The sequence below is a fragment of the Bison bison genome, unplaced genomic scaffold (assembly GCF_000754665.1).
Source record: "Bison bison bison isolate TAMUID 2011002044 unplaced genomic scaffold, Bison_UMD1.0 scf7180017864485, whole genome shotgun sequence".
Classification (NCBI taxonomy): Eukaryota; Metazoa; Chordata; class Mammalia; order Artiodactyla; family Bovidae; genus Bison; species Bison bison.
In genome coordinates, this window is record NW_011495045.1 from 6,769,371 (window position 1) to 6,784,000 (window position 14,630).

Genomic DNA, 14,630 nt, shown 5'->3' on the forward strand with positions numbered 1-14,630 from the left:
AAGGGGACAACAGAGGATGAGATGGCTGGATGGCATCACTGACTCGATGGACGTGAGTCTGAGTGAACTCCGGGAGTTGGTGATGGACAGGGAGGCCTGGCGTGCTGCGATTCATGGAGTTGCAGAGTCGGACACGACTGAGTGACTGATCTGATCTGATCTGAAGAAACCATGATTATGTTACAGGGTCCTTGTTTAGGAATTAGCTACTAGTTTTAATAAAGTTTTAGCTAGTACAGTTTTAGCTTCTTTATCAGGCCTTGCTTGACCTGCAGTAAAGTATTTTGGACAGTATTTTCACTGTTTACCTTTAAAATTTTTTTAATGTACATGTTGTAATAGAGAATTAGAATTATTCATGCAAGAGGCAATTTATGGATAACCTATGACGTAAACCAAAGGAGCGAGATGCTTTAAATCATTTCATTGGCTTCCCAGAGTTCCTCCTATGATCCCTCCCCCACCTAATGTACTACTTGCAATTGAGCTAAATTGATCATCTCCTTTTAAAGGATCAGCTTCTAATTAAAAGCAGTTACTGGGGGCCCATCAATTATTTCCCTGGAGAATGCCTAGCTCAGTTCCAGAAAGAGTTCAATTTCTGGGACATTACTACTTATTCAGATGTAGGATTACTCAGTCTTTATGGACAGGGAAGTTCAACACACATAATCTACAGTCAACATTACAGATTCCTAACCTGATTCCAGCCTGATCTAACAACTGAGATCGACTCTACAAGTCTAAAGAGACCAGAAAAGAGTGAATCTACCTCGGGTAAAGTACAACAGAACATAGATACAACAACTGCATTATCTCAGTTTTATGCATGGACCTCAGCTCCCATTTCCTCCAGTGCATAAGACCAACACTCCTATTAATGTGAGTGAATCACAGCCTGAGCTACTAAGCTTAGGGTCTCTTTCTGGCTGAGATGACCCCACCCTTCTTGCCCCACTTGTACCCACCCCTTCTTGATGTCAGCCGCTCTGCATACAACTCTAGCTTTCAGTTGCTTCTTTGGAGGGAGGTATCAGGTGAGGTACCTTTCTTGTGAGGCCACTCTACATTTCAATTTGTTATTTGAATTTAGCATGGCTGTGTGTGTGTGTGTGTGTGTGTGTGTTTTTAATGTAGCAAACATTGCTATCTCCTGAAACACACTAAATAGGTCACTAGCCAGATTTGGCCTTTGGGTCATTGGTGGTCCACCTCTGCATTAGTATACGGCAGTTTTGGTTTTTTTTTCATGGCTGTGTGTTTAGAGAGTGATGAGTCACGTATCAGTTCAGTCCTCCTTTTGCTAGAATTGGAGGCCCCCTTTGCTCTTCAGCATAACTCCAGCCTGGCTTCTATTACAGGGATATTCCTGCCACTCTTAAGATGCCTGTTCCTGCCAGTCACCAATGTTCCTGCATCGTCAAATTCAAGGGACATTTCTTAGGCCTTAATTTTTAGTGCATTCATAAGAACTGAAACACTATTATATGACGCTGGTTTCCCTCCTGTGTCTCTAACTGCTCCTAGTCTTCTGATGAATCTAAATACTGTTGTCACCCAGGGTCTGGTGCAGCTTCTCTTCTTTCTCTGCACTTATTCTTCAGAGGAGCTTATCCATTTGCACTGCTCTCATATCATCCTCCTGCCAGTATCCCAAATGTACATGCTCTGCCTTGGAGGCCTAACAGGCACCTCAACTTTAACATGTCAACAACAGGACTCTTGACACCTATTCTCCAAATAAGTTCCTCCTCTGGTCTTCTCCAACTCAGTAAATGGTAACTATGCTATGCTATGCTAAGTCACTTCAGAACTAGTGGCTGTTAATAAAATCACACTTAGGAGTCATTTTCAGTTCTCCTACTTGTATTCTCTCTCCTCCCATTATATACAGTTTGCTAGCTGTTACTTAGATTACGTCCTCTTCAATTTTACCTTGCACAGGTGATTCCTTTTCTCACTAAGTCCTAGCCACACTTACCTGTGCACTTCAGGGCCCCTCTCACCTCCCGTTTCCTCTGCTTTTCCTACTTTTTCGCTTGGCTGTCTCCTTCGCATCTTGCACGTCTCAGTTCAAGTGTCCCCTCTTTGGAGATGACTCTCATGACTGTCTCCTAAAGCAGCCTTCTCTCTATAACCAGCCACTCTTTTATACATCACACTGTGTATTTCCTTCATAGCCTGTATTACTACTTGAAATTACCTTATTTGTTTTGATTTTATCTGTCTTCTCTAGAATTTGAGATCCATGAAAAGAGTAACTTTTAATAGCACTTAAACATTATTGGACTTCCGTGATGGTACAGTGGAAAAGAATCCGCCTGCCAACTCAGGGGACACGTATTTGATCCCTGGTCCAGGAAGATCCATATGACACAGAGCAGCTAAGCCCATGTGCACAACTACTGAGCCTGTGTCCCTAGAGCCTGTGCTCGCAAACAAGAGAAGCCACCACAATGAGAAGCCCGCGTACCGTCCTACTGGCCATGACTAGAGAAAGCCCATGCACAGTGAGAAAGGCCCAGTGCAGCCAAAATAAATAAATAACTTAAAAAAAAAAACAAAGAAAACCCCCATTATTTACCAGTGCCTAGGATAATAGTACCTGGGATACAGTAGGCACTAAAAATATTAATACTTCTTGAGCAAATAACAACAAGCTATTTCCAATTATAGGAGACTAATTTACATTACATCAACTTTCCCCATGAAAATAAGTATAAAATTTGGATAAAATCTTAAAAAATTGACCAGAAGTATCCAAAAACTATCAAGGCAGTCAAGACTCAAGGGACCAAGATCCTTATTTGAATATAAATGCTAAAAAGTGAACCCCATGTTTTGTGCAGCATGTCCACTTTGAGGCCTTTGCCAATTTGTAAGCAACAGCCAAGAGGCTGAGAAGCTTTCATTCATTTCACAGAGTTTGGGAGTTGGAACTGCTGAAGTGCTACATTGCAGGAATAACCAGAATAAACCATAAATAAAGTGAAAGTAAATCAGCTCTCACAAAGACTAAACCTAGTCTTGATTAGCTCAAAACATTATGTAGTCTTTCCTAGTCTGCTGCTGCTGCTGTTGCTAAGTCGCTTCAGTCGTGTCTGACTCTGTGCGACCCCCTAGACGGCAGCCCACCAGGCTCCCCTGTCCCTGGGATTCTCCAGGCAAGAATACTGGAGTGGGTAGCCATTTCCTTCCCCAATGCATGAAAGTGAAAAGTGAAAGTGAAGTTGCTCAGTCGTGTCCGACTCTTAGCGACTCCATGGACTGCAGCCCACCAGGCTCCTCCATCCATGGGATTTTCCAGGCAAGAGTACTGGAGTGGGGTGCCATTGCCTAGTCTAGCAGACTGCAAAAGCGCCATCTAGAGTCTCGAATTACTCCTAAAATTTTCAAATCACAATGTCGGAGATTCAATTAATTACTGCCACACGTATTCTGAAGACAAAGACCAAAGACTAAGAGAAAAATGGGAAAAATAAGTTGATCTACAAGAGTTCCAGACACAGATTATAAAATAACTCTGATTAATAAGGTAAAAAATAGAAATCCACACAGAATCTTTGTTTTAAATCATATAGAAACTTTAGAACTGAAAAAGGCAATAACTAAAATTAAGAACTCAGATAGACTGAATGCAGATTAGACACAAATAATAAGAGGAATGGCTTCCCTGGTGGCTCAATGGTAGTCTGCCTGCCAATGCAGGAGATGTGGGTTTGATCCTTGGTCCAGGAAGATCCCCTGGAGAAGGGAATGGCAACCCACTCCAGTAATTCTTGCCCGGGAAATCCTGTGGACAGACGAGCCTGGTGGGGTCTAGTCCGTGGGGTGGCAAAAGAGATACAATTTAGCAACTAAACCACAACAACAATAAGAGGAATAGTGAAGAGAAAGATTGGACCACAAAAAATATCCAGACTAAATCTTCAAATCTTAAAAAGATGAAAAATGTAACAGACTTATAAGAGGAAAATATCTATTATAGGTGAAATTAAGAGTTTCAGGAGAAGATATAGACAATAGGGCATAAGTGATATTTGAATAGATAATAGAGGATTTTCCAAAACTGATGAAAATCATCAAGCCACAGATTCAAGATCCTCCATGAATACCAAGCTAGATAAAGCCCAATAAAATCACATCTAAGCACCTATTGGTAAAACTGCTGAAAACCAAACAGAAGATCTCAGAACAGCAGAGGAAAAGAGATTATAAATCATCCTCAAAAGATCAATCGTATTTACAACTGCCTTTGAAAAGAATTGATGAAAGCTAAAAGGCAATAGAGACAACATCAAAGTATTTAATAAAACCTGCCAATATTTGTATGTTTTCATAACCCTGCATAGGCAAATATTTCTTAAACAGAACACAAAAAGGATATCCATAAATAAGACTAAGTAATAGTATCAAATTAAAAGAAAGACCTTCTTTTCATGAAATGATACTAAGAATGAAGATGTGAAACATACCATAGGAAAAGGTAATTGCAATACAGATATCTTAAACAGGACTCACACATAAAAATAACTTCCACAAGAAAAAGATAACCCAATTTTTAAAATGCTAAAAATTTTAATGGGCAATTTACAAAAGAGGATATCTAAGTGGGCCTTTTACAAAAGAGGATTTATAAATATATGCAAATATGCTCATCATTACCAGTCACTATGAAGTGCAAATTAAGATCAAAATAAGATACCACTAGACACCCACCAGACTTGGGAGAACACCAAATGTTGGTTAGGATAATGCACAACTGGAACTCTCATATGCTACAAGTGGGAGGAAAATTGGTGCAATCATTTTGAAAGATGTTCGGTGCTATTACCTAGAGCTAAATATTTTCCTATCATAAGATATGGAAATCACATTCATAACAAAAATTTATGTGCATGTGTACCAAGAGACAAGAATATTTACAGCATCACTATTTATGATAGCTCCAAAACTAGAAATGCTCATCACTATTAGAACCACATCTGTTAATTGGTGTGCACTCAATGAATATAAGTTTTATTATCTTTTTAGCCTATGAAAGTCTTTCCATTATATTGTACATTCTAAAAAATCTGCCTAGCTGAGAACCAAAAACATCTGCTCAGAAATATCTAATTAAATATAGTAATTGGAAATACCTAAATAAAATAATTACTACCTCAAGAAGTGTTAAAATTTATAATAAATTTAATCATTGAGTTTTTTTCTTTCAAGTACCAGATTTCCAACATAAGGCATAAATTAGATTCAATTTAAGACGCATCCTCTTATGACACCGGAACAAAGATTCATCTCTCTGTTGAAATGCAGAACTAAGTTTTTAAAGTAAATATCTTGCAAAGAAAAGAAAAAAATTGTTACTTCACTATAAATCATTAGTTAACATCTTGGCTACTAACTGTGGCCAAGTGAATCAGATAACTTCAGGGTTTTTTATTCAGGAAAAAATAACCTGAAGTTATCAGGTTCACTAAACTATTACCAGTCTCCGTCAGTAGCTGTGAGCCCAACTGAATGGTTCCTCCGTAGATACTAGAGTCTTGTTTTTTCAAGACCTCTCATGCTACCTTTTCTAAATGATGGCTGAAAAAGATTTACAAGGTGCAATCCTAATCCTAAGAATGATTGGTTTAAAAAATATACACACACACAAAATATATACACACACATACTGCTAAGTCATTTCAGTCGTGTCCGACTCTGTGCGACCCCATAGATGGCAGCCCACCAGGCTCCCCCATCCCTGGGATTCTCCAGGCAAGAACACTGGAGTGGGTTGCCATTTCCTTCTCCAATGCATGAAAGTGAAAAGTGAAAGTGAAGTCGTTCAGTCATGTCCGACTCCTAGCTACCCCATGGACTGCAGCCCACCAGGCTCCTCCATCCATAGGATTTTCCAGGCAAGGGTACTGGAGTGGGGTGCCATTGCCTTCTCCAGACACACATACTGGAGCTTGGTAAATATGATTTGTTAAAATTCCTACATATTCTTTCTGAAAATGCGAAACCAAGGATACACAATTAGTGGCCAAGGAACTAGTCATAATCTACATGACTGATTTAGGAGCACTTTCCCCTATCCTCCCATTACGTTTTATGTATGTGTCCCTAATAAGATACACTTAGTTGTAATGAATGGTTTGCATTTATGTATTCTCACTCAAATGACAGAAGTGATGTTTTAGTTAGCAAGTTTGAGATGGACATGTACACACTGCTATATATAAAATAGATAACCAACAAGGATGTGCTGTATAGCACAGGTAATTCTGCTCAATGTAACAACATACTTGGGAAAAGAATTTGAAAAATAGAAACATTTATATGTATACTGACTTAATTTGCTGTACATCTGAAATGAACACCATATTGTTAATTTACTGTACTCCAATAGAAAAGTTAAAAAAAAAAATGATGTCTTTTCATTAGCATGCCCAATTCCTAGCTGAGTACCTAGTGCCTAATGGGAACTTAAGATGTGCCAAATGGATGAAAACCAAAGGAAGTTATAAATACACTAGAGACAATTGTGAATTCTCTCTAGTCAAGGTCTCAGATTTGTAAATCACAGGGCAAGGCAAAACTTTGTAGAACTTGATATCCCCTGGGTGACCTAACAGGAACCAAATCCTAAAGTTAAAAAACACAGCAGTTGGATGATGTCTATCTCAACATGATACAGTAATCTGTTTCAACATTGGGACAGTCTGGCTCATATTTAATATAATGCACTCTTCTGCTTACGTTCTATTTGCTTGTCTAAGAACTTTTATTCTTTTATTTCTAGTGAAATAGAAAAATTTACTCTCAAATATCTAGATAAATAGGTGACTACTTAAAATGATAAATCTATCATCATTGTATTCCAGATAAGAAATTTTCATTAAAATGTTTCCTTAGAAATTGCTCCCATGAGCCCAACATCTTAAGCAAGAAAAATCCATAGCATTCCTCAGATATGTCCATCAGAATTTAAGTTTGGATTGTGTTTATTACCAATAAACCTTAAACAAGACTTAAATAATTATTTCCCTGGTATTTTGTTAAGTGATCATGGGGACATGATCCTTCCAATTTTACTGATGGAGAAATCAAAAGGCATAAAGCCCTCCTGCCTTACTGCAGTTCTAAATGGGAGAGAGATTACTGTCCAACATGTTTCTCTCAGGTGTTGCCTTTGTGGCTCTATTAGCAATTCTATTTTCTTTTCCAAGGCTTCTTTATTCATAAAGTTTAGTTCATAAAGATTTAAACTTTATTCATAAAGTTTAATTCATAAAGATTCATAAAGTTTAAATTATAATTGTTTCTTCTGTATATATTCCACATTTATGGCTTCTTTTTCTTCACAAGACTTTCACTCCATTTTTTCCCAACTAATTCATTGCCTAGGGTGGTTGAGAAGAATATTCTGCTTAAACAGAAAGCTATCATGGGACCAACATCGGTTCTGTTCAGTTCAGTTCAATTGCTCAGTCATGTCTGACTCTTTGCAACCCCATGGACTATGGCACGCCAGGCCTTCCTGTCCATCACCAACTCTTGGAGATCACTCAAACTCATGTCTGTTGAGTCGGTGATGCCATCCAAACATCTTATCCTCGGTCATCCCTTTCTTCTCCCACCTTCAATCCCTCCCAGCATCAGAGTCTTTTCCAATGAGTCAACTCTTCGCATGAGGTGGCCAAAGTACTGGAGTTTCAGCTTCAGCATCAGTCCTTCCAATGAATATTCAGGACTGATTTCCTTTAGGATGGACTGGTTGGATCTCTTTGCAGTCCAAGGGACTCTTAAGAGTCTTCTCCAACACCACAGTTCAAAATCATCAATTCTTCTGTGCTCAGCTTTCTTTATAGTCCAACTCTCATAAATGACTACTGAAAAAACCATATCTTTGACTAGATGGACCTTTGTTGGCAAAGTAATATCTCTGATTTTTAATATGCTGTCTAGGTTGGTCATAGCTCTTCTTCCAAGGAGCAAGCGTCTTTTAATTTCATGGCTGAAGTTGCCATCTGCAGTGATTTTGGAACCCCCCAAAATAAAGTCTGTCACTTTTTCCAGTATTTCTCCATCTATTTGCCATGAAGTGATGGGACCAGATGCCATGATCTTAGTTTTCTGAATGTTGAGTTTTAAGCCAACTTTTTCACTCTCCTCTTTCACTTTCATCAAGAGGCTCTTTAGTTCTGCCATAAGGGTGGTGTCATCTGCATATCTGAGGTTACTGATATTTCTCCCAGCAATCTTGATTCCAGCTTGTGCTTCATCCAGCCCAGAATTTCTCATGATGCACTCTGCATATAATTTAAATAAGCAGGGTGACAATATACAGCCTTGACATACTCCTTTCCCATTTGGAACCAGTCTGTTTTCTATGTCCAGTTCTAACTGTTGCTTCCTGATCTGCATACAGATTTCTCAGGAGGCAGGTAAGGTGGTCTGGTATTCCTATCTCTTGAAGAATTTTCCAGTTTGTTGTGTTCCACACAGTCAAAGGCTTTGGCATAGTCAATAAAGCAGAAATAGATGTTTCTTTGGAACTCTCTTGCTTTTTTGATGATCCAGCAGATGTTGGCAATTTGATATCTGGTTCCTCTGCCTTTTCTAAATCCAACTTGAGCATGTAGAAGTTCACAGTTCACATACTGTTGAAGCCTGACTTGGAGAATTTTGAGCATTACTTTGCTAGGACCAATATATACATAACCAAATTGCTAAAAAGTTATTGTATTAGAATAAAAATTAACTCATATTACTACTCAGATTTTCAAAGAACATAAGTTCTCTATTTCCTACAACCTGTCCCAATCAATCTCCACCCCACCAGGGAGCATCCTGGAGGTGAAGGTGGGGCTTTGGGGAGTAGCCATGTGTGCTCAGTTAGCCATCCTGATCTGAAGAGTCTCTGGGCGTAAATCTCACATCCTCTGTACCAGAAGGGAGCATCCTAGGCAGCAATGCATTTGAGGAAAGCTGATTACAGGGTTGTCAGCTACCAACTCGTGGAGAAGGCAATGGCACCCTACTCCAGTACTCCTGCCTGGGAAATCCCATGGATGGAGGAGCCTGGTAGGCTGCAGTCCATGGGGTCGTGAAGAGTCGGACATGACTGAGTGACTTCACTTTCAGCTACCAACTAGGTTAATGATTTTAGTTTTGGAATCATTGATCTGAAGTCATTTTCTTTTTTTTTCTGAAAGAGATCAGAGAGTAGAACCAAGAGTCTTCTAAGGTCACTCCTGGTTCCTGATAACAAACTCAGTATATCATCTGAATAGAGGTCTTTTCTTTTTTGAGGCTGAGAAAAAAATGTAACCCATTTATCCAGAAAAGTCTGGAACACATTCCTATTTCCTATGCAGTCCCAAATTTTTTCTTAGGCCACAAGAGACTATTTCCACTGCTCAACCCCTGTTTCTGCACAAACATCTGTAACAGGCGCTGCATTTTATCTCATAACTGATTCCCACCCCAGGAGTCAAAGGCTGATGAAAGATCAAAAAAAAATCAGAAAAATAAAAACTAATAATCTGCTTCACAGTGAGTCCAACAGATCTCTCCACAAGACAACATAACAATAATAAAAGAATGGAGTAGTCATGCCTGGAGTCCACGGCCACGTTCTTGGAATGTAGGGCTCGGAAGTCCATGGAAAACAAATCTATAATTTTAGATGGAATGCCTATTAAGGGAATAGTTTACCATTTGGTTAAAGAAATGCCTTATAAAGGCTGGTATAAACTACATTCTGGGTTCAACCATATTAGACCATTTCCTGTGGGGCTGGTTAAAGGCAAACAAATGACTAGTTAATAAGTATGTCACCATAAGAAGTGTCATTGATCATTTCTGGAGGTAAGGTCTACCTTCAAGTGGCAGCACCTTCACTGAAATTAGTGGAAACCTCTCTTCAAGAGCAGCTAAAATTCAGTTACTCCCTCACGGTGGCCCACTTTGGACATCAGCCTGTTCCCTCAACAACTTCAGCAAGGAGAAAAGCGAGGTATGAGTCCTATTTTAGAATTATCCTTTGGAATAAGCTGCAGCATCAGAAAATGATCCTCACTATAAACTGAAGATGGTTTGAGAAATCAGAAATAATTGACAATTGATAAATTGTTTTCTTCTCTCATATTTGCTCACATTTTTTCATTTTTTTGCAGTCAAACTGTATTATAGATACCGTACAACTTTATGCATAAACCCAAGGAAGTTACTTCCTCCACACACACAATAATATACAATAAACTATAACAAATAGGGCCTTAAAAAATAACCAAAATCACCATTATATTAATAACTAACAAAAATTACAATTATTCCCTAATGGCACATGGAAACATCCATATCCAATGTACCTGTCTGACCCAAATCTCTGGCTTTGACTTTTTATTAGAATCCAAATAAGTATCTTACAGAGTATTAACTGAAATATAATTTAATCCTTTTAAAATCTATAATAGCCACTCCCCTTTTCTTTGCTCTTCCTGTGATGAAAAGACTGAATTATTTATTTATCCTGTAGAATTACTCAGATTCTGTATGTCTCTGTATGCATCCTGCCTGAACACACCATGTATATTTTTAAGAAGAAAGCTTAATTTAATTATAAATGTATTAATCAAGGGAACTGAATTAAAGCCCCAGTTTTGTCCCTAGGTAACTGAGAAGCTTTAAAAATATTTGTCTCTTAGAGACTGTTTGCTCTATAGGTTTTTCTAATGAATCATCTAAAAGCAACTAAAAGTTAAATTTTAATATTCTTCATAGGTCAGTATTTTATTAACTTTACTTTCACTTAAGACTGTAGTGATAAACCAGAAATTAAACTAATTCTACTATTAGTTATTTTAAGATTAAGCAGAAAAAAAAATCAGCATGTTTTTCAAAGATAAAATCTTTCAATATTTTGATATATTTCCTTTCAATTTTTTATATATTTTATAGTAAATATAGTAAATATTTTATAGTAAATATAGTAAAAACAATATTTTATAGTAAATACTATATTTTATAGTAAATATAGTAAATATATATTTTATAGTAAATATCTAAAATTATATTTTGTATAGTGCTTCTTATTTAAGTATAGTTCCATAATATGACTTTTATTTCAAATAACATTAAATAGTATTGACTTTTCTGTAATTCTTGACTATATTTATAGTATTTAACTGAATGAAACCATATTTTCCCTTAGGGAGACTATCTGGAATATATTTCTTTCTGATTTAAAGCAAGTGTGACTGGACTTTTATGTAACTAAAAATGAACATGTAACATCATTAAGAAATGTTACTGTTATATTAAGAAATAAAAGTTAGTTATCCATGGGATAATATACTTACCTGTCTTGGAATCTCTCAAGCATTAATCATCCCTCATGTTGAAGTCTTTTGTGGTTATTATTTAATATCTATAATTTTCAAAGCCTATTCCTCTTAAAATATCCTAAATGAATAAAAAGAGCTAATTATATAAAACACTTTGTCTTAATGTCACTTTAACTAGATAGTGTAAGGCAAGCACAATATCTGCATTAAAGGAGAAAGAAGTATATCCTAAAATTCCAATTTGTCTCCCATTCCATGAGTTAACACACAAGTTTAATTATATTTTGTGGATATCATGGGAGAAAACACGTTTCAAAGTGTATGCTTTTAGCCCAGGATATGGGAAACTATTCAACTCTCACACAAACTATAAATAAAAGGTTAAGAAACTAGTATTTAAGGGTTCATATTTTGAGGTGGGAGATCCCCAAAGAGGAACATGGACTGATAAGTCTAGGACTATGGCTTAAAAAAGCCTTTTTCTAGGACTAGTCCCATCAAGGCAGGAAGGAAAAACTGGAGGAGAGTGTGGGGATAACAGACCAATGTTCAAGGGCAGTTCATAAATGACGACATCATCAGCCCACTCCTAGGCTCTAAATATGTAGTTGTTTTCAAAGCAGCTTAATTTAAGAAACATAAACCATAAAGATCAAAGTAACTTGAGGTTGAAAGTCACATTAAAACTAGGTCCATGAAAATATCAACTGGTTCCTGACTGTCCTTAAAAAGTTCCTAACGTTGAAAATGAACCTCCACTGTCAGACCCTGATGCTGGGAAAGACTGAGGGCAGGAGGAGAAGGGGACGACAGAGGATGAGATGGTTGGATGGCATCACCAATTTGATGGACATGAGTTTGAGCAGGCTCCAGGAATTAGTGATGGACAGGGAAGCCTGGCATGCTGCAGTCCATGGGGTTGCAAAGAGTCAGACACGACTGAGCAACTGAACTGAACTGAAGATTTTCATACTGAACAATATTATGAAAATCTCTCCAAGTCAACTGGCATAAAGAGAAAATACAGAGTATTGAACAGGGTTCACTGAGGCCTTGGGTAACTTTGTAACATTGTAACCTGTAACAGCATTACTACCTACTTCATCAGGTTGTTGTGAGCCTGAGAGCCTACCAGGGGAAATGCTTCATAAGAACCCAATTTCTTTCTTTCAACGGCTGCATAATACCTGATACGGTTATGCCATAAATACTTAAATCATTTACCTCCTGAGGGTCATTCACTTTGTTTTCAGTCTGACTAGTACAGTGTACAATAAACATAATCTCATATATACCTAATCTAGTGATTTTATTCCCATGGAGTAGATTCCTAAGAGTGGTGTAAGTAAATGTGTTATCAACTTCAATGGCTAATAACATATTTCTTTTCAAAACGGCTGAAACAATGGCCATTTCCACATACATTAGAGTACCCAGCTTTCTTCACAACAGGTATTTTCACTCTCAGCTTTTGGTCATCTAATGGCTTTGAGGGGCTATGTCATTGTTTATTTCCCTAACTCCTAGCAAGGTTGAACAAGAGCTCACATTCACTGGCCACTTGGATTTGTTTTCTCCAAATCTCATTTGCCCATTTTCCTTTGTGGTTATTTACGTTATTCTTCATTGGTGAGCACTTTTGTACAGTTTCAGTTCAGTTCAGTCGCTCAGTTGTGTTTGACTCTTTGTGACCCCATGGGCTGCAGCACGCCAGGCTTCCCTGTCCATCACCAACTCCCAGAGCTTGCTCAAACTCATGTCTATCAAGTCATGAAGCCATCCAACAATCTCATCCTCTGTCGCCCCCTCCTCCTCCTGCCTTCAATCTTGCCCAGCATCAGGGTCTTTTCTAAGGAGTTAGTTCCTCTCATCAGGTGGCCAAAGTATTGGAGCTTCAGCTTCAGAATCAGCCCTTCCAATGATATTCAGGACTGATTTCCTTTAGAATGGACTGAGTTGATCTCCTTGCAGTCCAAGGGACTCTCAAGAGTCTTTTCCCACAACACGGTTCAAAAGCTTCAATTCTTCAGTACTCAGCTTTCTTTATAGTCCAACTCTCACATCCATACATGACCACTGGAAAAACCACAGCTTTGACTAGGTGGAGCTTTGTTGGCAAAGTAATGTCTCTGCTTTTTAATATGCTGTCTAGGTTGGTCATAGCTTTTCTTCCAAAGAGCAAGTGTCTTTTAATTTCATGGCTTCAGTCACCATCTGTGGTGATTTTGGAGCCTAAGAAAATAGTCTGTCACTGTTTCCATCATTTCCCCATCTGTTTGTCATGAAGTGATGGGACCAGATGCCATGATCTTAGTTTTTTGAATGTTGCATTTTCAGCCAGAGTTTTCACTCTCCTCTTTCACTTTCACCAACAGGCTCTTTAGTTCCTCTTCACTTTCTGCCATAAGGGTGGTGTCACCTGCATATCTGAGGTTATTGATATTTCTCCCTGCAATCTTGTATAGTTTAGATCTTCTTTACTATGTATATCAAATAATTTCCCTTAAGTTATTATTCTCTTCTTTAAAGTTTATTGAAGCACAACATTCATTTCTTTCTAATTTACATTTAATCTTTTGTAAATAGATTAAATTTTAAAATGAGTATCTTTTCCTTTACAGCTTCCTAGTTGATCTATAACCTAAGTGATACTTGCATGTATATAAAATCTATTATTTCACTCTATAATAGGCTCCAGTTTCATCCACCTCATTAGAATTGATTCAAATGTATTCTTTTTAATGGCTGAGTAATACTCCATTGTGTATATGTACCACAGGTTTCTTATCCATTCATCTGCTGATGGACATCTAGGTTGCTTCCATGTCCTGGCTATTATAAACAGTGCTGTGATGAACATTGGGGTACACGTGTCTCTTTCAATTCTGGTTTCCTTTGTGTGTATGCCCAGCAGTGGGATTGCTGGGCCATAATGCAGTTCTATTTCCAGTTTTTTTAAGGAACCTCCACACTGTTCTCCATAGTGGCTGTACTAGTTTGCATTCCCACCAACCAGTGTAAGAGGGTTCCCTTTTCTCCACACCCTCTCCAGCATTTATTCCTTGTAGACTTTTGGATCGCAGCCATTCTGACTGGTGTGAAATGGTACCTCATTGTGGTTTTGATTTGCATTTCTCTGATAATGAGTGATATGAGTGTTTGTTAGCCATCTGTATGCCTTCTTTGGAGAAATGTCTGTTTAATTCTTTGGCCCATGTTTTGATTGGGTCGTTTATTTTTCTGGAATTGAGTTGCAGGAGTTGCTTGTATATTTTTGAGATTAGTTGTTTG